Here is a 23,430-nt window from a genome sequence, read left to right on the forward strand (position 1 = left end):
TAACCACTGCGCCACCAGGGAAGTCCCTGAACTGTATACTTAAAATGGTTAAAATAGTAAAAATTTGTTATGTGTATTTTACCACAGTAAAAATAAAAGAAATACCCTTAAAGAATGAAGATTTATCACTAGGACAGCAGTGGGATGTGGGGAAGGGTTGGTGGACTCCTCTTGTCTCCCTCTCTCCAGATGACACCATCCCCTATAACTACATGACTGGTTATTGTTTCCTTTCTGTCCCTATGGACTCCTATCTAGTCTGTATACTACCACCAAATATCCACAAAGCTACCTCCCCCTTGTCTTTTGGCTTCCATAGTTTCTGATAAGAAGTCTGATGTAGTTCTTGTCTCCCCCTCCCCACCTCCACCATGTGATGTACCTTTTTTCTCTATCTGCTTTTAAGACTTTATCATTAGTGATATCCAGTCACGAAGTTATAAGAGACAGTGTCAGTAGTATGGAGGGAAGCAACAAGAGCCCACCAACTCTTCCCCACATCCCTTTGCTATCCTGGCAATAAATCTTCATCCTTGAAGAGTACTTCTGATTGTGCAAGGACACCATACTGACCTGAAGACTCTGTTTTTCAAAGCTGTGGATCATGTAAGTCCCTCTCTCACTATACACCTGAAGCCACCTTAGGAAAATAAGCAGTGGAGGGTATGGGGAAGTCATCTTGGAGACAGATTTTTTTTTCTAAAAGAGACGTGTTTCTTGTAAGATCTATTTATTTAATCAGATAAAGCTTAAAACCAGAGTACACAATCCTAAAAGGATATATACCTAATAACCCAAGTTGGAAATGCAAGAAGCAATATGACTAGTGATTCTAGAGTTGTGCAGCATAATGGCCCTGGGGATGGTACCCTCTTCCCTTTTCTTCACCTTATTCATGTCTCTGTTCAATGCTCCTTCCTCAAACAGCTCTTAAACTATTAAACCTAAAACAGCCATTCCCTTAACCATTTCTTAACCCTGCTTTATTTTTCTTTGTAGTGCTTAGTCAAAGAATATTTTATTGTTTAAAATTTTTTTTAATTTTATATTGCAGTATAATTGATTTACAATGTTGTGTTAGTTTCAGGTGTACAGCAAAGTGATTCAGTTATACATCATATATGTATATCTATTCTTTTTCAAATTCTTTTCCCATTTAGGTTATTACAGAGTACTGAGTAGAATTCCCTGTACTATACAGTAGGTCCTTGTTGATCATATATTTTATATATAGTAGTGTGTACATGTTAATCCCAAACTCCTAATTTATCCCCCCCACCACCACCACCTTTCCCCTTTGGTAACCATAAGTTTGTTTTCTTAATCTGTGAGTCTGTTTGGTAAATAAGTTCATTTGTACCCTTTTTTTCGATTCCACATATAGTGATACCATATGATATTTGTCTTTGTCTGACTTACTTCACTCAGTATGATAATCTCTAGGTCTATCCATGTTGCTGCAAATGGCATTATTGCACTCTTTTTATGGCTGAGTAACATTCCATTGTATATATGTGCCACATCTTCTTTATCCATTCATCTGTTGATGGACATTTAAGCTGCTTCCATGTCTTGACTATTGTAAATAGTGCTACAATGAACATTCAGGTGCATGTATCTTTTTAAATTATGTTTTTCTCAGGGTATATGCCCAGGAGTGGGATTACTGGTTCATATGGTAGCTCTATTTTTATTTTTTCAAGGAACCTCCATACTGTTCTCCATAGTGGCTGTACCAATTTACATTCCCACCAAGAGTGTAGGAGGGTTCCCTTTTCTCCACACCCTCTCCAGCATTTATTGTTTGTAGACTTTTTGATGATGGTCATTCTGACTGGGACATTTTATTACTTACTGGTTACTTGTTTATTGTCAGTTTCCTCAGCTAGAGAATAAGCACCCTGGGTGCATCTTCATTGTCTTGTTCATATCATATACCCAGAGCTTAGATCAGAGCCTGGAACATCATAGCATATGCTCAATAATGTTTGTTAAATGAATGATTTAATTATTTATGTATTTACTTATTATATTTAATATATTACATATATTTATTTAATTACTGTATTATTTAATGAGCTTACTTAGCTGTTCTTGTCATTTTTATCATGTATCCACTCATTTTGCAATCACTTACTAAGCTTCTACTTTGTGTTATGTACACAGTTAACATGAGAGGTGGGGAGAGACAAAGATGTGTAAGGATTTCCATAAAGAAATCCCCACTTCCTGAAGGATAAAATTCAAAGTCCTTCGCAAGCAAAGATTGGACACCGTAAATCCAAGGGGATAGTAAGGTTTTATACATTTTTTAACATTCAGGAAGCTAGATTTGTCTCTAGAAATGTGAAGAGTGCCTCTGCTTCCCTCCAGCCCCTCCAAGGAGCCCAACTCCCCAAATTTCCTCAACGGAGGGCCGCACCGTGTCCCAGTCAGCCTTGCTCAAAGCGCCTCCCTTGGTAATTGACAGCTGGGGGGAAACCCACTGAGGCCCGCCTCCACGCCCCTCCGTGCTAGGCTGAGTGGCGCAACCCAGTGGGAGCGGCTGCTGGCTCAGCCAATGGAAGAAAACGGGAGCAAGGGCCTCTGTAAACAAACCCAGAGGTGCTGCGCCTTGGGCTCCTCCCCCACGTGGGGGCCCGAAGGATCCTTGGCCCAATGCCTATACTGGACTAGCGTAGCGTCCTTTCAGCCAATCAGAGCTGGTGTCTCTCTCAAGGAGGTGCTCCACCCCGAGGGGAAGAACTCAGGGAGCGAAAAGACAGACATTAACACCAATCAGAAGCTGGAACTTCTGAGGGAGTGGGCGGGAACTGCTTCACATTTAGGCCAATAAGCAGCACACGTGCCCTTCTAGGTGACTGAGCGGCATCCTCGTTGGTCCAATAGACGAATGGGGCGGTGCCCAACAACCAATGGCTTGGGTTCGGGGGCGGGGTGAGGACCAGTGTGCAGCAAGAGGTAACCTAGCGAGTGATAGCGGCGCTCCTCGGGTGCTGTGGCTCACGCTTTGGTACTACAGGCCGAGACTGTTCTGGCGACGGCGATCTCTGCGGCGACGGCTCAGGTTCTCGGAGGAGTAGCAGAGTACGGCCTGGAGGAGGGGCTTCTGGTCAGCCCAGGTGGGCTCGGGCGCCCGGGCTGCCGGGGAGGGGACCCGCGGGAAGCGCCGCTCTCCCGGCTCTGGGGGCACCCTGCGCCTCTCTTTCCGCTGCCGTCCGGGCTGTGAGGGGTGGGGCGCGCCTCCCCGAGCTCCTGTGAGGAGGGTAAGCCGGCGGGTCCCACGTCGTGGCCCTCGGCGAGAAGGGGCATCCGCCGGGGTCAGTCCCTGCCCCTCGGGGGCGCTAGGCGGTCTTTAGTCCCTTTCTCCCCGCACCGGCGCGCTATTCTTCCTCCGCCCCCAACTTCCCTGACCCCCACTCAGCCCCCTTCTAATACTCGGACTGAAGTCTCTGGCTTGCGAGTCCCTTTACTGCCCGTGTGCAACACTGCCAGGCACATTGACCAGTGCTGCCTCCTGCCGTCCTCCTCCCGGAGGTGGGAAGGGGGAGGAGTTGCGCATTTTCGCCCCTCCCCCATTCGCGGGTCCCCCTGCATTATTTGCGTTTCTTAAACTCCCTGTGCTTCCCGCGTTACTCTAACCTTCATTCTTGATACCTAATTTGAGTTAGGGACCTTGGCCACTTGTCTTCATCCTTCCCTTAAGCGAGTGAGCCCTTTACTCCCTCCCATCCCCTAAATTTCATCTTCATCTCTCATGGAAACTAACATTTTCTACTTGCCCCTTCCAGGCTGCTGGAAGGTGAACACAAGAGAGGCAGAATACACTGTAGAGGGAGCTTTTCAAGGTTGGGGACTTTAATCGGTTTTGTTAATGATAACCCATTCTTCCCTTCCTGAAAATGGCATTGATCATTATATCCTTTCTAGAATCTGTCCCATTATAGTTGTTTTGGTGATAATTTTTGAAAATGCAAATGAGAAGGGTTTACTGGAAGCAAGAAAATTTTAAATGTATCATTATTATTATTATTATTATTTTTTTTTAAAGGATTTTCTTATTTATTTATTTATTTATTTTTGGCTGTGTTGGGTCTTCGGTTCGTGCGAGGGCTTTCTCCAGTTGCGGCAAGCGGGGGCCACTCTTCATCGCGGTGCGGGGACCGCCCTTCATCGCGGTGCGCGGGCCTTTCTCTATCGCGGCCCCTCCCGTCGCGGGGCACAGGCTCCAGACGCGCAGGCTCAGCAATTGTGGCTCACGGGCCCAGCTGCTCCGTGGCATGTGGGATCTTCCCAGACCAGGGCTCGAACCCGTGTCCCCTGCATTAGCAGGCAGATTCTCAACCACTGCGCCACCAGGGAAGCCCTCATTATTATTTTTTAAGTAGGTAGAATTGGGTTATACTTTAAACAACTTAACTGGGGTGTCCGAGAGTTTGCAGTGTAAGTAAAGGCTTGACTCCCTACTTTGTCATGAAATATAGGACATGCTTTAGCTGTATGGCGCTATGTGATTTGATCACACCCAGCCTATGGATAATATAGCATTAAATCTGTTTAAAAACAGCACTCTCTATTCCCCTTTCACAGAGAATTTGTATTCACCTTCATAGTATATCAGTTTGGGTTTCAATAGGGTTGGTTGTAGCCATATGTTTCTAGATAAAAGTATAAATTATGTTGTGCCTAAATAAAATATGCCAAGAATTTTATGGGGAAAAAGTAACATCATATTCAGTTTTGATTGAGACTTAGAGTTTTGAAAATATTAATTTAGATGTTGGACAGTGAGGATTTTGTTTGAGGAGATGGAGGAAATGGAAGTACTGGGAGAAGCCTGATAGGTCCTTTACCCTGTGTGCAGGGGGGGAAGAGGGAAGAAAGAAAACACACGTGTACAAAGCCTAGTAGATTCTAACTGTGCTTAGTTTCATGACTTTACATAAATCGCAGTTGTTTTTCCTAGTTCTTAGTGGGGAAATGTAAGCAGTGAGTTTAACGTCACGTCCACTGTGTTTTGGCCAGAATTTTGCAAGCTTTTGTGAAAAATTCTTATTGTTTTCCTTATCCTATTTGTGACATATATATCAATATGCCTCCTTGTATTTTACTATGTTAAGACTGTATCTTGTATATAAAGAAATAAGTCTAATAGAGTGAATTAAAAGGAGTCTTTAAAGAGGCAGCATTGTCTAAAGGACCATATGTTTGAGCCCTGTTAATACAGAAAATCACACTGAAAAGAGGAAGATCTTAAAACTAACAAATGTCCAGATGTCTAGAACAACAACAAAAAAATTATGACAGAATTATTAGCAGTCATCAACTAAGTCCTATGAGTTGGTCACTATTGTGCGTTGGTATAAGGCTGCAGTTGAAAACCAAAGTTCAGTCTTTTCAGGTGTGTTGGTGCTTAGTAATTACTCGTTTGCAAATTTAGAGCACTATAGTTATGATTTCTTCTAGAGACCTTGTCTTTAAGGAGCTCATAGTTTGATGGAAGAGAGACCTGTAAACCAAGAATTAAATGCAGAGGGAGAGCTTCTGCAGTATAAGGTGTGTACAGGGCAAAGAGAAGCACTGTGGCCTGGTGTTCTGTCCTCATCTCCTACTGCTCTAGACTTTCTAAAGTGCCGTTTCCCAAACTACCTGTTTATTTCACATACCTGGGCCTTTCTCTGTAGGTACTGTTCTCTCTTCTTGAAAGCCTCTTCCACGTCTTATGTGCCTGGTGGGGTTCTATTTCAAAATCTTCTTGAAGCTTCCCACTGCCTACCCTCCATCCAAATAATTATTTTCTGTATTTTTTTGTTACCTTGTTATAAGTAATTACAGTTGATCCTCATTATTCATGGTGATTATGATCTATAAAATCACGCAGAACACTAAATTAGTGAATATTGAACCATTGCTCCTAGTGAAAATATGTACATTTCTCACATAGATTTAATCTTAAATCCTAAATACAACTCATCCTGGTAGATTCTATTTCCTTATTTTACAAAAGAGAAAATGAGGTGCAGAAGTGTTAAGTGACTTGCCTGAGGCCAACCCCTAAGAGGTGCCAGAGTTAGGATTCAGACCCTACTGGCCCATGAGCCAGAGCTTCCTGCACTACACTGCACTGCCCCCTACTGTCTGTGTCCTTAGTCATCCCCATGAGAGCTGAAACTAAAAAGCAGAGCACTGCCTAGTTCGACCTTAGCTGGGAACGTGCTCAGGAGTGACTCAAAATTTTTGACATTCTGTGCATGTCCATGAATGACTGTGAAAGCATCATCAGTACTGATTTGGGGGTTACAAATAAATTTTAGCAAATAAGCAAATTCACAAATACAGGATCCACAAATAATGAGTATCAGCTGTACTTGTAAATAAGCCCTGGAATCTATTTTATGGTAACTTTCCCTGCAATCCACTGTAGAATGTGCCTTTAGCTTCTTTGAGAGTTCATTCTCTTATTCATTTGTTCAACAAATATTTATTAAGCATTTACTATAAGCCAGGCTCTGTTTTAGACTGTGGTGAACAAACTAGCAATTAAGCTGCTGCTCGGGACTTCTCTGCTGGTCCAGTGGCTAAGACTCACACTCCCAATGCAGGGGACCTGGGTTGGATCCCTGTTCAGGGAACTAGATCCCACATGCTACAACTAAAGATCCCACATACCGCAACTAAAGATCCTGAGTGCTACAACTAAAGATTCCATGTGCCACAACTAAAGATCCTGCACCGGCAACGAAGATCCCGTGTGCTGCAACTAAGACCTGACGCAGCCAAATAAATAAATAAATATTTTTTTTAAAAAAAGCTGCTGCTCTTACAGATGTTAAATTTGAATAAGAAAGACAGACAGCTAACAGTCTGGAGCTCAGGAGAGAGGTCTAGTTTGGAATTAGAGATTAACTTGACCAAGGTGAAACCCTTTGTGGTCCCTCCCACTTCACATCCCCTAGCATACTGATTTCCAGAACATTTCTGTTCTACTCTGCATACACTCTTTTGAGCCTCTCTACTTGTTATCAGTTGATTTTGAGGCCATTTACCCATGTAACTGGCAGGATATTCTAGAAGAATCATACTGATCTGGTCTTTAATTTCTGCCTTTGCCACCTACCAACTGAGTGACTTTAGTCAAACTGTTGAACTTTTAAAGCCTGTTTCCTAATTTCAAAAGTGGTGATCTGATGTGCTAGGCCCTTGTGGGTTGCAAGGAAGAGACACACATATTACTTTTGATGATGAGGGTTTAATGTAAACTAGAATGGGATATCATCTTAGCCACCATATTGTCCCTTGGCCCTAGTGCTTTCACAACCTTACAGAACAATAACTTAGCAGTATTTAGGATAGGATTTAAGCTCTGGAGACCTACCTTCTTTTACTTTGTTCACCCAACATTTGTGTTTTCTAAGAGAGAGTATCTGATTGGATTGGTTTGTCACCTTCTAAAATGGAGAACCCCTGTTGAGCAGAATATTGAACCAGGCCATGTCCTAGGTGATCGCCCTCAATTTCAACCTGTAGATTGTTCTTAGTTAGAGCTCTGAGTCTGGTCCAGGAGTTTGTGGCCAAAGAAGTAGCATTAATTTCATGTATTATTTATGACACAGACTGTAGCATATACAAAAAGAACCCCTTGGAGACAGTTTCTTCAGAAAACAACTGAATATAGAGTGGTCCTTAGAGTTTTTCGTGGACTTCTGTCCAATTCAGATACCTATCTAACATGGTCATAGACAGTGTTTAATAAAGCACCTAACAAAGTACCTGACACACGTCAAATATTGCATAGATATTCCTTTTGGTATTGCATTTAACATTATTATAGTGTGGTTATTTGTTCACGTGGCTGTCTTCCTTACTAGACTGTGCTCCGCCCAGGAGGGTTAACATCTTCATCCTCTATCTTTGGCACTTAGTTCAGTGCCTGATACATGGTAATAAATGTACAAATGTCTAACTTGAGGAATTCCCTCACTCTTCCTAAAAGTATGGAAGGATAGGAAAGCTTCCCAGAGAAGGCATTGTTTAAGCACATTCTTAAAGAATGAGTAGGAATGTTTTCCAGGTGAATAAAACCTTGAGGCAGTAATCCAAGTAGGGACTAGCAGGTGCAAAGGCAGAGATATAAAAAGATAATGAAGTTTACTGTATGCTCCTGGTAGATTAAAACAACAAACAAAAAGCAAACAAACAAAAATCACCTCAGGAAAAAACTATCAGTGGGCTTGGCCAGAAGACCTGTCACACCTGAATTAACTATGACCACAGCCGCTCAGTAATGGATGCAAATTTTAGGGAGAAAGTGTAATATTCTCAAGTTGTTGGCAGGGTATCAGTAACAGTTTAGAAATACAAATATTGACTTTTGGGAACTATTGCACTGTAGTGAAATTGTTTACTTCATCATGAAGTTCATATGTGTCCTACACTGTTCAAGGTGCTGAAAATGTAATCAAACTTATTCTCAAGTGGCTCACAAGCTAACAAGGAGACAGATGGATGAACTGATTTATTATGTAAGTGAAGTAATAGAGATATGAATAAAATGCTATCTAAACCAGGAGAAAGGAGTATTTCGTGGTATGGAACACTGGGGGAAGATTTCTCAAATGAGGTGGTATTTTTTTTTTAAGTCTTTATTGAATTTGTTACAATATTGCTTCTGTTTTATGTTTTGGTTTTTTGGCCACGAGGCATGTGGGATCTTAGCTCCCCGACCAGGGATTGAACCCGCATCCCCTGCATTGGAAGGTGAAGTCTTAACCACTGGACCGCCAGGGAAGTCCCAAATGAGGTGGTATTTGAGCTGGGCCTTGGTAGGTAAAGAAGTAGGGGTGCACTATACTGAAAATAAGGACTTTATGAAGATAATTTGTGGTAGGAAAGATTTAAGAATTATCCATATTTGCCATATCTGTTTTGGGCGTTCAGGTAATAGTTACATTTATTCAAGCAGTTTCTCTGAGCATAAGATGTGAATAGTTATGCCATAGTAGAATTTTGTGTCAAAATAAACTGGGTTAAACAAAGGTTTCTGAAATGCAGGACATCTCTAGAGCCTTTATTATATTAATGTCTTTTGTGAAGCATGCCTCTCCAAAAGGGCTACGTTGTATTTAACCATGGCTTCTCTCCCCATCCCCACCCCTGCAGCATACCTAAACATCTTTTGGAACAGGATTACATGAGACATAGTTTGAGGAATGATGAATTAAAATATATTTTTACCAAACCAAGATTTATCGGCAGTCTCCATGTCCACTGTAAAATAGTGTATAATTCTATAATCTTATAGAAAAGAAGGAGAGACATTTGGAGAGAAAGAATACAGTCTAGCCAAAATATCATCATCTTGGTCAATAAGTCCCAAACTTAAAAAAAATTGTTATATGATCACACCCTCCCTTGAAAAGTATGGCTTATTCATATTTTGAAATTCTCTAAGGTGATCAGAGACACCCTGGGGCGTTGCAGAACTAGAGCAGGAGTCCATGGTGGTGGCAAAGGCAGAGGTCATTTTGGAAGTGGTACTCTTCCACCTTGAGAGAATGCTTCTTTTATTATGCATTCATTTTAGGCTATGTTAGACATATTTTGCCAGATGGGTAATTTATTTAAGAGGATACTGAAAATCGACACCCTCTTCTGACTCTGGAATTTTTGGGGTTGTATGCCAATGTTCTCTTTTCAATAAGATTTGGTTATATGAGCATTAATTAATGACCTTGCTGTATAATTTTAATTCATCTGTCAAATTCTGATTATGTGATTAACTCCCAAGGTATTGTTAAAATTAAGGAAGCAATGATCATGTTTTTGATAGCTCACTGAATTTGAAGTCAGAAGATCTATGTTTGAGATTTGTCACTGCCAACTTTCTATTTGAATGACCTTGGGCACAGCTGTCTAACCATCTGTGGCCTCCTTTTACATTTTTCTTCCTTTCCCATTTTGACAAAATGAAAGTACATAGGGTTAGTATAAGAATTAAATGATGCATATAAACATACCTTATGAACTCTGAGGCACTATGCAAATAAAAGGCAGACTGAAGGAATGGAATGTATCCAACTTAATTTTCATTAACATTTTATTTTTAGTTTTTAATTTTGTATTATAGAAATAATACATATTTACCATTGTAAAATTAGAAAGCATTGATAGGCAAAAGGAGGGAAAAGCTACAAAGCACTTCATAGATCTACCATACTGAGATGATTAACATTTCGATGGATATATTTGATGGATGTGTGTGTCTGCATTATTTAAAAGAAATGGGTTCATCTTGGGTGTTTTGTTTAGTCACTTTACTTTTATAAGTCCCCTAAGAGTACATTTGCTTGGTTCAAGGAATTGTTAAATCTTTTGCTACATATTGCTGTATATAATGAGAACTATAATACGAAAAGGAGCTGACTTCTCAGCCTGGTGAACGTAGGACCTTGTGGTTATCTAATATCCTGCACCACTTCAGAAGCTTCATGCAAGGCACATTCAGAAATGAACTTGATATATGTACATAGTTATGCTTGGCATTGTTTGTAATAGCATGAAAAGGATGACTCCAGTGTGTCAACAGGAGCTGGTTAAATAAACCTTGAAACATCCAAATCATGGAATATTGTATAGTTGTAAAAAGAATGAGGAAGAGAGAAAGAAGGGTACAATAAGAATATACATTGCTTATAATTGCAAAAGAAATTCTGAAATGATATATAAGAAACCAATGAAAGAAATAGGAGTGGGAATGGGATTTTGCCATATGCCCTCATATATATTTTATATATTAAAAAAATTTTTGAGTCATGTTTTTGTATTACCTTTTCAAAAAATGAGTGAATGAATTAATGAAATGGAGTTAGGAAAAAGAGAGAAGAAAAAGGGATCTGAGGTGCTGCCCATCTCTTTGGTACCAGGTGAATACATAGCAACAGTAGAAAAGATTGGAAGAGAGGCCCCAGGAAGGAGTGGCAGCCTTGTTTTTCTTCTTTTACTCAGTTTTGTATATTTAAAAAATATTTTGAGAACAATGAAACTATTTGAAACTGTCAAATGGCAGTACCCATTGCTTCAATAGCTGCATTGCTTTCTTTTTCATATTCACTTATAGTATTTTTTCATATGCATACATATTATTTTTAATTGTATTTATACTTTTAATATTTCTAAACTTATCTAATTGTATTTTTTCCATGTTGCTATAAGAGGACCTTTAAAAAAAATGAAGGTAGGGCAGTTTTATCTAGTGCACATCCCCAAAGTGGTCTAATCTACCTCAAGGGGCAGGAAATTCAAGCCCTCTAGTTTATATGTGACATACATACATGAGGAAAAATAAGAAAAGGAAAAGATTTGAATATGTATCAATGAAAATAGCATTTCTCCTTGATTATAAAAGAAAGCACACTTTTTTTATAATAATACGGAAAACAAAATATAAAGAAAAATATCTTTTATTTTCTACCCCAAACATTCTATTTTTTGCTTTTTGGACCTTTTTAATGCATATAAACTTAAAAAAAATAGAATTATATATATATTTCTCCCAACTATTGAGATGCTCATGTAGTTTTTTTCCCTTGCCTGTTAGTATGGTAAAATACATTTTCATATTTCTTAATTTTAGACCATCCTTGCATTTCTGGGCTGAACCCTATTTGATCAGAACTTTTTTGTTTTGCTTTATTTTTAAATAAATTGCTTCACTTTATTTAATCCTGTTTTATTTGAAATTATATGTTTGTAACATGGAAATTGGCCTGTGATTTTCTTTTGTGTTATTTTTGTTCTGTTTAATGTGTTGAGCTACCTGTATACTAATCATTAGAAGGTTCTCTTCATTTGTCTGTGTTCTGAAGCAGTTGCACGGGGATTACCTGCTTTTTGAAAGTAGATACTTTGTGGACTATAGACTGGTCTTGCCCACCCTTTAAAATGCATTAAGGGAATTCTCTAGCTGTCCACTGGTTAGGACTCCGTGCTTCCACTGCAGGGGGCACAGGTTCTATCCCTGGTCGGGGAACTACGATATCCCGAAAGCCGCGTGGCACAGTCAAAAATAAATACGTAAAATAAAATGCATTAAAATCAGGGGAAGTGAAGTTTTAACATAGTGATTGCAGTGTAAACAGAAGCAAAACAGTGTAATTATCTAATGAGAACTTACTTTTGTTTGATAGTGGTGTTCTCAGTGTCTTTTTGCCACCAAAGCTAGTGCTGAGGTTACACTCACCATCTGAGGGTTTACCAGATGTAACTGTCTAGTTCTGAGGTGTTGCACATATACTAAATGTGCCTACCAGGGCTCTGCTTTATCCCCACAGAAAGCAAGAAGTAATGCAGTAAAAATCTACCTAGCTAGAAGATTTTGAAGAATGGGGTATTCTGGTTTAATTCTATTAACTTTGGAAGTATAAAGGTGAAAAAAATCCTGAAGTTTAACTCCCTGTTGAATGCAGTTCTAATATGTAGCAAATAATTCCACTTTTCTTCTTTAGTAAGTTTGATATCTTCAGACCTAGCTGATGTTTTATTATAGAATCACTAAAGTGTATTAGGCGCATATTTGAAGATCCTTTTTTAGAACTTTAGGTGTAAGAGGATGTAAATGGTATTGCATGAAATCAGGCTGGGTGGGAACTGATACCTGGTTAGTATCTATTTCAGACTAAATCTCTGATTGCTGCTTGTGCTGTTATCTAACTCATTTGAAATAAAACACATTGGGTTGAGGGTGGGAGTTGTGAGGAGAATATGTCTTTTAATCGGATGTCTTTATTTCATATCAAGATAGGATATACAGTACCCCTGCCTTTGGACCTATAGAAGGAAGCATATTTTTCTACTTGCTGTAGACCAGTGGTGCTTCACAATCACATTGCTGGGCCCCACCGAGTTTCTGATTCCACAGGTCTGGGCTGGGGCCTGATAATTTGCATTTCTAACAAGTTCCCAGGTGATAATTGATGCTGCTAGGCCAGGGACTAAATTTTGTGACCAGTTGCTGTATACTAACTGTAAATTCTAGAAATCTGGTTCTAAGAGAAAGCTAAATTTGGGAGTATAAGAAGTGCACAGGTTATGGGGCAGATCATGAAAGATTCAACTCTGCTGCTGCTCAGCATAGTGTTTGAGTTCAGGTAATGAGCAGCATACAGGGATATGACACAATTCTTTTTTCATGATTGGAAGTCCTAGCCAGATATCAAGTGAGAAATTTTGTTTCATTTGCAGAGCTTGGATACCAGGGGATTCTGGTCAAATAGGATTAAGTGATTAATCCCATGAGAATGGGGGTTATTTATATGTCCCTTTTGTCTTTCCCACTTAACATTTAGCCTTGGCTTAGAAGGGCCTGATTTTTTTTTTAACTGGGAAAGAACTTTGAGTGCCTATTAAATTGAAAGTTTTTGTGTTTTTAAAGATATTAGCTATATTTAGTCTTAACATTTTTTAAACAGTAATTTAAGAGAATAAGAGAAACTATTTTTTAAAAAGAGAGAACTCACTGAAATTATTTTATATGTTGGAGAATATCACCTGCTTCATAAAACATCAAGCATACTATGGATTTTCATTCTTTTTTTAGTGATTTGTCATTACATCGTTTGAGGTAATACTAGTAATTCTTATAATCCCTCTGAAGATGAAAAATGAAGGCCAAAATCATAGACCTGGCACAGAAGCTGGATACAGGAGACAGCTATGAAGGAATAGATAGATATACACACACATTTACACACACACACACACACACACACACACACATAAAATACACATACATACACATATATATTTTTTAAATGATTATTATTGTTATTATTTTAACTAAGACAAAGATACCTGTGCTGAACTTAGGCCTCAGCTCTGGAAGCCACACCTTTTCATGAAGGAGTTTTCCTTCAACAAGTTTCTCTCACTTGTCTGCTACCTAATTTTGTTGTTCCACTGCTGACACCCTCGGTTTTAAAGTTGACCAGCTGGTTCAACATCGACTGTTGGCGGAATAACTGGTGTCATACACAGCAGGCTGGCAGACTCCCTACTTGGAAACATTCCTGTTTTGCTCCCACCCCCACAGAGGAGAATTAGGAGGAGAAAAAGGAGAGGAGAACTAGATCGTAACAGACCAGGCCAGTGGTTCTGAAGCTTGTTGCACAGCAGAAACAAGCCACTAGCGTTCTAATGCACAATATAGATTTGGGGGCCCCACCCCGAGACCTTCTGAATCATGATCTGCTAGAACGGAGCCTGGGGGCTGCATTTTAAATAACTGCCTGAAGTAATTTTATGTAGCCAGCTGGGTTCTATGCCTCAGACCAGACCAGTGCTGGTCCTAGGTGAATTTTCACCAGCCATGGTAAAAGTAAAAAAATTAGGACCACATAGTGTTTTTCATAAAATTGCATTTATTAATACAAAGAATTGTTTTTTTGCATTGGATTAAGGCCTTCCTATGTTTTTGGATGTTAAAATATCCCTTTATAAAATTATGTTGATAAGGATGTTTTCTATTACCCTTATTTAGTTAAAACAAATTGCAATCTTATGTTCTCCTCAAAATACTTGTGAAAATTTCCTAGTCTGTGAAATCCTAAAGATTGAGTATCTCTGATCTGATTTCCATTTTTGGAAATTCTTTCTAAAATACTTTGGAATACAGGTCCATAGAGGGTCCAAAATCTTTGGCTAGATAAGTTTTTTTTTTAATTTTTTTTTAATTTCATTTTTTATTCATTTTTGGCTGCGTTGGGTCTTCGTTGCTGTGCGCTGGGTTTCTCTAGTTGCGGCGAGTGGGGGCTACTTTTTATTGTGGTGTGCTGGCTTCTCTTGTTGCTCAGCGTGGGCTTCAGTAGTTGTGGCTTGTGGGCTCTAGAGCGCAGGCTCAGTAGTTGTGGCGCATGGGCTTAGTTGCTCTGTGGCATGTGGGATCTTCCCGGACCAGGGCTCAAACCTGTGTCCCCTGCATTGGCAGGGGATTCTTAACCACTGCGCCACCAGGGAAGCCCTAGATAAGTTTTAGAATTCAGAAATTTTCAGATTTTATAGAGATCCTTTCTCTGTATGTTATGTAATGCCTGAGGGGGTCTGGTGCAGAACCCTTAGTCGCACACATTAATATTTCTGAGCAAAACAAGAGTATTCACACTAGGTGAGGTAAATTAAGGCTATATATAGCTTCACATCAGTTCAGGCCAAGTTATACTGTCAACTGAGTTTTGACATGAAGTGTATGGAAAATTTTTAGTTTTTAGAGCTTTTTGGATTTTGGAATTGTACATAAGGGATAGGATAGACCTATTTGAGGTCTGCTTTCTCATCCTAAAAGTGCCAGCAAGCTTCAAATTAAATGGAGCTTTGTATGTTTATGGTAGGGAATAATTTATTTTGATGTAACACACTAGTGTGTGATGTATCCTTATTTGTATTTTCCTTCCAAAGACCTAGTCCTTTTGTTGAGTAGCGTTTTTCTTCAGCCTGCTTCCCCTACTCCCATTTGCAGTATTTGAGAAAAATCAGAGTTTTATATCAGAGCCATTCTAGAACTAAAGTGGGAAGAGTAAGAGTGTAAGGTAGTGGCTAAGAACATGGGCTTTGGAGACAGAAAGACCTAACCTTAAGCCCCAGTTCTGGCACTCACTAGATTGTACCTTGCTTTAACAAATATCTGAATGTCAGAGAATTCATCTGAGAAACCAGGATAATAATAGCATCTATCTCAACAGGATTGCTGTGAAGGTTAAGAGAGAATGTTAGTGAAGTACTTGGAAGAGCTGTTATTCTATTCTCATCTTTTTCCCCTGGTATTTGGGTAGATTACTTGCTTCCTCTGTGTAACTTAATTGTCCCATGGTACCCTCTCTTTCCCTTAGAGCAGGGGTTCCCAACCCCCGGGCGGCAGACTGGTGCTGGTCCGCGGCCTGTTAGGAACCGGGCCGCACAGCAGGAGGTGAGCGGAGGGTGAGCGAGGGAAGCTTCATCTGCCGCTCCCCATTTGCTCGCATTACCGCCTGAACCATTCCCCCCGACCACACGCCCCAGTCCGTGAAAAAATTGTCTTCCACGAAACCCTGGTGCCAAAAAGGTTGGGGACCACTGCCTTAGAGGTTCTGGATAAGCTTGCTTAAAAAATATTTTCCCAATTCATGATCTGCTTCTGTTCCATTCTTGCAACTTAAACATCAAATCCTTCCTCATCAATGATTTCCACACCAAAAAATCCACAAGCTTCTAAGCCTTATATGGGCCTAGTAGTTTTACCAAAATTTGAATGTCTTAGGGTAGAGTCCACATTACACAGTATGAGGCCTTTCACTACCTGAAATGTATCACTCTTAATTTTTTCATCTTTACTTTGTTCCAGTACTGTGCTCCCACTAACCAGGGAAATCTTTCCCTTTCTCCCATGAAACAATTCTGCTCTTACCCTGGCCCCTCAAGGACTCACCTTCTACCCCAAATTAATTTTCAAGGAGTTTCTGCCACCCTGAATGGTACCTTTCCTAAAAAGACTTCCAGTGAATACAGTTTTCTCTATCTCATTACACATGTATTTAGACTACTTAGCTCCTTTTTCCCCACTTTGCTGTGGAAGACAATTCTTTTCTCTAGAAATATATCAAATAAAATGAGCATGTGGTCCTTTTTGGTGACTTTTGTTGAGATCCATGGTATGGATTTCTTCCAGTTTACATAATCCTCTATGGCAAGATTTTATACCTAGCCTGCAGCTCGTGAAGAGAATGTTGTAGCCACCTGGTGTTATTAAACACTCAAATAGTAAATAAGAACATGTAAAGTATTTTTGAAGAATAGAATTAGGATTTTTTTTCCCCTCAAGAGTAATTTAACCTGTCAAAAACAGATTCCTGAGTGATATTGTCACTGGCTGTGGGGAATAATTGTTGATACTCAGTGAAGAATGCTCAGCCCAAATCCAGGCCCCTGAAGGCATGGACTTCCCTTCCTAGGAAATGAGATTTAGAATACAGCATTCTAGAAATGGCAGTTTGTCAACAAATTATTTATTGAAGACCTATTGGGCACATAAAAGCATACTAAAAAGTGTAAAAGACTTGATTCTTGCCCTCGAGAAACGTCTAAGGTTATAAATAGACTGTTCCCAAAACAAATAACAAGTAATGCTTACTCTAATGTAGGTATAATCAAATGTGAAATGGTGATGCAGGTGGGGTAGACCTTAGGCAGAGATTGTATTTAGGTTTCTATAGTGGCATTCCTTCTTTTTTTTATTAAAAAATTTTTAAAAAATATTTATTTATTTGGTTGCATTGGGTCTTAGTTGCAGCAGGCGAGCTCCTTAGTTGTGGCTCAAGGGGTCCTTAGTTGTGGCTCGCTGGCTCCTTTGTTGCAGCATGCATGTAGGATCTAGTTCCCGGACCAGGGATCGAACCCGGGCCCCCTGCATTGGGAGCGCGGAGTCTTAACCACTGTGCCACCAGGGAAGTCCCATGGCATTTCTAATACTATTACGCATTTAAAAAACAAGCTAAACTGTCCTCAGATCAGTCTAAGACATTTAAAAGCCTTTGTTATTCAGAAAAGTTACACATATTTCATATGTAATAATTTGCCCATAGGAATGTTTTTTTTTTTAAAGACACCAATTGTACTTGAACATTTGTTATTTTTTTTTTAATTTATTTATTTATTTTTGGCTGTGTTGGGTCTTCGTTTCTGTGCGAGGGCTTTCTCTAGTTGTGGCAAGCGGGGGCCACTCTTCATCATGGTGCGCGGGCCTCTCACTATCGCGGCCTCTCTTGTTGCGGAGCACAGGCTCCAGACGCGCAGGCTCAGTAGTTGTGGCTCACGGGCCTAGTTGCTCCACGGCATGTGGGACCTTCCCAGACCAGGGCTCGAACCCGTGTCCCCTGCATTGGCAGGCAGATTCTCAACCACTGCGCCACCAGGGAAGCCCCATAGGAATGTTTTGATTAATGTTATCTGCTAAAGATTCAGTTTGCAATATTTTCTCTGTTAATAGTATATAATATCTTGTTGGAGCTGTATATGGAGAAGTCAAGGTCCCTATGATAACCACCACTTGATGTTATCCTGGGAGGACAATTGATGGACTTTACCTGGGGAAGTAGAACTTGCCACTGACTGTAGTCAAGTGTTGATTCTACCTTTGAAAGTGCCTTTAAATGCTTTATGGAGAGCATTTTATGTCTGTTTTGTACATTTCCAGTAGGATAATAGTAATATCACAGAACATTCTAGACATTGTTTCTAAAAGTTTGTGAGTTGTTAGAATAACAATGTAATGAATAGATAAATAAGGCAATTAATTAATTAGGGAAATGCTTGGTAGTTAAGACTTCTCAGAGCAGTTAATTTACTTGGCCATGGATTCTTTTTTTTGGGCCATGCCTGTGCAGCATGTGGGATCTTAGTTCCCTGACCAGGGGTCAAACCTGTGCCCCCTGCAGTGGAAGCACAGAGCCCTAACCACTGGAAACCACCGTTTGTTTGTTTTTTTTATTTTTTGCAAAGGGCATTCACAAGACTGATGTTTTGTAAAACACCAATTTGCGAACTATTGTACATTAGTAAGAATTAGGGAAATTGGGATTTGTACTATTCCACGTAGTGTTTGCCACTGTATTACAGGAATTGTTCTTAGTCTTTAGTCTTTCTGTGTATCAGAATCACCTATAGCAGTTAATAGGCAAAAATACAAATTTGGGGCCCTGGCTCAGGACTAACAAGTCATATTGCTTAACAAGCGTATTAACATTCTATTTGCAAGCCCTTTTCTTGCATCCAGTGAAAGGATGGAACATTTGTGTATTGAGGTCAATATAGGAAAGCTTAGCAGAGTGATTACTTCCTTGTTTTCTGTTAAAGGCAATGCAGCTTCTCCGAGAACAAATGAAGTGGAAACAGAGGGGATAAGGTCATTCTAACTCGAGACTGACCTAGAACTTGTTTTTAAAATCTCCATATACATATCCTACCTGTTCTCCCTATACTTCCCCCACCCCCCAAAAAAGTTGAGCTACTCATTCTGCCTCCTTTGCACCTTGATCTTCCACCAAATGATGGAGAAAATTTGTTGGGTTTATTTACTCAGTAAAAGAAGACTTTGTAAAACAAAGAGACAGATAAATTACTTTAGTTCAAAATATAACATGGTATATGAAACTATGTTCTACATTGTGGAAAGAAAATCAAAATGGAGTCGGTTTTGCTAAGAGAGCTCTTTAAAATGGAGCTGGGAGGCCATTAATGAAGTGTGACTTATATATGTCTCAGCCTGGATGGAATCTGACCTTTTGACCTGATGAAGTCATCCAGAACATCTGCCAAAAACTCAGGATACTTATCTGACCTTTGCCCTAAAATAACTGTAACAGTCTATCTACTTACCGGACCCCTACCCTGAAACAACTTGTGCCTTAAGGACAAATATTTTCTGATTCGTGTCAGAGTCAGTCACAGTTCTCACCAGGCAACTTTTTTTCCAACGTGAAGCCTATAATATTCTTTTATTAATCTACAGGTAACAAATGTAATGCAGACATCAATCTTATTGGAATAGTAGAGAAATCTCTGGAGCCAATAGAAGAGAACTGGGCACTCCATTAAGTAGCAGTAACAGGGTAATTTAGCAGCAATCACCATTAAAGGCAAACATGTATGCAAAATTATAGAGGTGAGCTGTTAAATAGTAAAATCGGGACTTATTAATTACAGTCAAATGAAAGTTAACACTGATTACTTACGATATACAAGGCACTGTTCTGAACACTTTATTTTTTTAAATTGAGGTGTAGTTGACTTACAATATTATATTAGTTTCAGGTATACAACATACTGAATCAAAATTTTAATAGATTATACTATATTTAAAGTTATTATAAAAGAGTTGCTATATTCCCTGTGTTGCAAAATATATTCTTATAGCTTATTTATTTTATACAATTTTATACATAGTGGTTTGTACCTCTTAATCCTCTACCCCTGTCTTGCCCCTATGTCCTTCCCTCTCCCTAGTGAACCACTAGTTTCTTCTCTATATCTGTGAGTCTGTTTCTACTTTGTTGTAGTCATTTGTTTTATTTTTTAGATTCCACATATATAAGTAATAACATACAGTATTCATCTTTCTCTGTCTGATTTATTTCACTAAGCATAATGCCCTCCAGCTCCATCCATGTTGTTGCAAATGGCAAAATTTCATTCTTTTTTTATGGCTAAATAGTATTCCACTATATAGATCCATTATATGCAGATCCAAAAAAATATTTCTACAATTTATGTTAAAAAGTGTTCTGCCAGGACTTCCCTGGAAGTCCAGTTGTTAAGACTCCGCGTTTCCATCGCAGGAGGCATGGGTTCAATCCCTGGTCGGGGAACTAATCCCACAGCCATGTGGCACAGCCAAAAAAACAAAACAAAAACCAACAGCAACAACAAAGAGTGTTCTGCCTATGTTTCCTCCTAGTAGTCTTATGGTTTCTGGTCTTACATATAGGTCTTTAATCCATTTTGAGTTTATTTTTGTATATGGTGTGAGAAAATGTCCTAATTTTATTCTTTTACATGTAGCTGTACAATTTTCCCAGCACCACTTATTGAAGAGACTGTCTTTTCCCCATTGTATATTCATGTCTGCTTTGTCATAGATTAATTGACTATAAGTGTGTGGGTTTATTTTTGGGCTCTCCATTCTGTTCCATTGATCTATGTGTCTGTTTTTGTGCTTGTATCATACTGTTTTGATTACTGTGGCTTTGTAGTATAGTCTGAATTTATTATTTATTTATTCTGTGAAAAATGCTCTTGGTATTTTCATAGGGGTTGCATTGAATCTATAGATTGCCTTGGGTGATATGGTCATTTTAACAATATTAATTCTTCCGATCTGTGAACATGGACTGTGTTTCCATCTGTTTGTGTCATCTTTAACTTCTTTCACTGGTGTCTTATAGTTTTCCAAGTACAAACCTTTTACCTCTTTAGTTAGATTTATTCATAGGTATTTTATTCTTTTGGAAGCAATTGTAAATGAGATTGCTTCCTTAATTTCTCTTTCTGATAGTTTGTTGTTAGTGTATGGAAATGCACCAGATTTCTGTATATTAATTTTGTATTCTCCAACTTTACCAAATTCATTGATGAGCTCTGGTAGTTTTTTGGTGACATCTTTAGGATTTTTTTATGTTCAGTATCATGTCATCTGCAAATAGTGACAGTTTTACTTCTTCCTTTTCAGTTTGGATTCCTTTTATCTAATTGCTATGGCTAGAACTTACAACACTATGTTGAATAAAAGTGGCAAGAGTGGGCATCCCTGGCTTGTTCCTGATCTTAGAGGAAATGCTTTCAGCTTTTCACCGTTAAATACGATGTTAGCTGTGGGCTTATTATATATGGCCTTTATTATGTTGAGGTATGTTCCCTCTATACCCACTTTGTGGAGAGTTTTTCTTAAACATGGATGTTGAATTTTGTCAAAAGCTTTTTCTGCATCTAGTGAGATGATTAGATGATTTTTATTCTTCAATTTATTAATTAATATGGTGTACCACATTGATTGATTTGCAGATATTGAACCATCCTTGTATCCATGGGATAGATCCCACTTGATCATGGTGTATGATCCCTTTAATGTATTGTTGGATTCAGTTTGCTAGTATTTTATTGAGGATTTTTGCCTCTATGTTTATCAGTGATATTGGCCTGTAATTTTATTTTTTTGTGGTATCTTTGTTGGTTTCTTGGTATTAGGGTGGTGCTGGTTCATAGAATGAGTTTGGAAGCATTTCTTCCTCTGCAATTTTTTGGAGTAGTTTTAGAAGGAAAGGTGTTAACTCTTCTCTAAATGTGTGGTAGAATTCACCTGTGAAGTCATCTAGTCCTGGACTTTTGTTTCTTGGGAGTTTTTTTGTTACTGATTTAATTTCAGTACTGGTAATTAGTCTGTTCATGTTTTCCATTTCTTCCTTGTTCAGTCTTGGGAGATTGTACATCTCTAGGAATTTGTCCATTTCTACTAGGTTGACCATTTTATTTGCATGCAGTTGCTTGTGGTAGTCTCTTATGGTCCTTTATATTTCTGTGGTGTTGGTAGTAACTTCTCCTTTTTCATTTCTGATTTTATTTACTTGGGCCCTCTTTTTTTTCTTGATAAGTCTGGCTAAAGGTTTATTGATTTTATTTATCTTTTCAAAGAACCAGTTCTTAGTTTCCTTGATCTTTTCTTTTTTCTTTTTTTTCTTTTTCTTTTTCTTTTTTTTTTGTCTCTATTTCATTTATTTCTACTCTGATCTTTATGATGTCTTTCCTTCTACTAACTTTGGATTTTGTTCTTCTTTTTCTAGTTCCTTTAGTGTAAGTTTAGGTTGTTTATTTGAGATTTTTTTCTTATTTTCTGAGGTTGGCTTATATCACTATAAACTTACCTGTTCATGCTGCATCCCATAGATTTTGGATCATTGTGTTCTTGTTTCCATTTGTCTCCAGGTATTTTTTAAATTTCTTCTTTGATTTCTTCAGTGATCCATTGGTTGTTTAGTAGCATATTATTTATCCTCCACATGTTTGTGTTTTTTGCAGTTTTTTTCTTGTAGTTGACTTTCTGGTCTCATAGCATTGTGGTTGGAAAAATGCTTGATATAATTTCAATTTTCTTGATTTTACTGAGGCTTGTTTCGTGGCTTAGCATGTGATCTATCCTGGAAGATGTTCCCTGTGTACTTGAAAAGAATGTGTGTTCTGCTGCTTTTGGATGGAATGTTCTATGTATATCTATTAATAAGTCCATTTGATCTAATGTGTCATTTATGGCCAATGTTTCCTTATTGGTTTTCTCTCTGGGTGATCTGTCCATTGATGTAACTGGGGTGGTAAAGTCCCCTACTCTTATTGCATTACTGTTGATTTCTCCCTTTATGTCTGTTAATATTTCCTTTATGTATTTAGGTGATCCTATGTTGGGTGCATATATATTTATATTTGTTATATCTTCTTCTTGGATTGATCCCTTGATCACTGTGTAATATCCTTCTTTGTCTCTTGTTACGGTCTTTGTTTTAAAGTCTATTTTGTCTGATATAAGTATTGTTACCCCAGCTTTCTTATTTCCATTTGCATGGAATACCTTTTTCCATCCCTTTCCTTTCAGTCTTTGTGTTTCCTTAGATGTGAAGTGAGTCTCTTGTAGGCAGCATAAGTAAAGGTCTTGTTTTTGTATCCATTCAGCCACTCTGTGTCTTTTGCTTGGCGCCTATAGTCTCTTTACATTTAAAGTAATTATTGATAGGTATGTATTCATTGTCATTTTGTTAATTGCTTTTGTAGTTCTTTTTTGTTCCTGTATTCTTTTGTTCTCTTCCCTTGTGATTTGATGACGATCTTTAGTGTTATATTTGGAGTCTTTCTCTTTCTTGTGTGTGT

General features: G+C 38.8%; 1 protein-coding gene across 2 annotated transcripts in view; it reads left to right on the top strand.

Annotated features, from left to right (window-relative positions):
• The first annotated feature begins 2,952 nt into the window (after window positions 1-2,952).
• The window catches only part of PAIP2B (poly(A) binding protein interacting protein 2B), a 48,377-nt gene continuing 27,899 nt past the window's right edge, over window positions 2,953-23,430 (top strand). The window contains exon 1 of one of the 2 annotated variants that reach the window (XM_007175536.2): window positions 2,953-3,122. The gene's annotated coding sequence lies outside the window, so the exon portion shown is untranslated. The remainder of the gene's footprint in view (window positions 3,123-23,430) is intronic. The other variant, XM_007175537.2, reaches the window with a different exon arrangement.

The sequence above is a fragment of the Balaenoptera acutorostrata genome, chromosome 12, assembly GCF_949987535.1.
Source record: "Balaenoptera acutorostrata chromosome 12, mBalAcu1.1, whole genome shotgun sequence".
NCBI lineage: Eukaryota > Metazoa > Chordata > Mammalia > Artiodactyla > Balaenopteridae > Balaenoptera > Balaenoptera acutorostrata.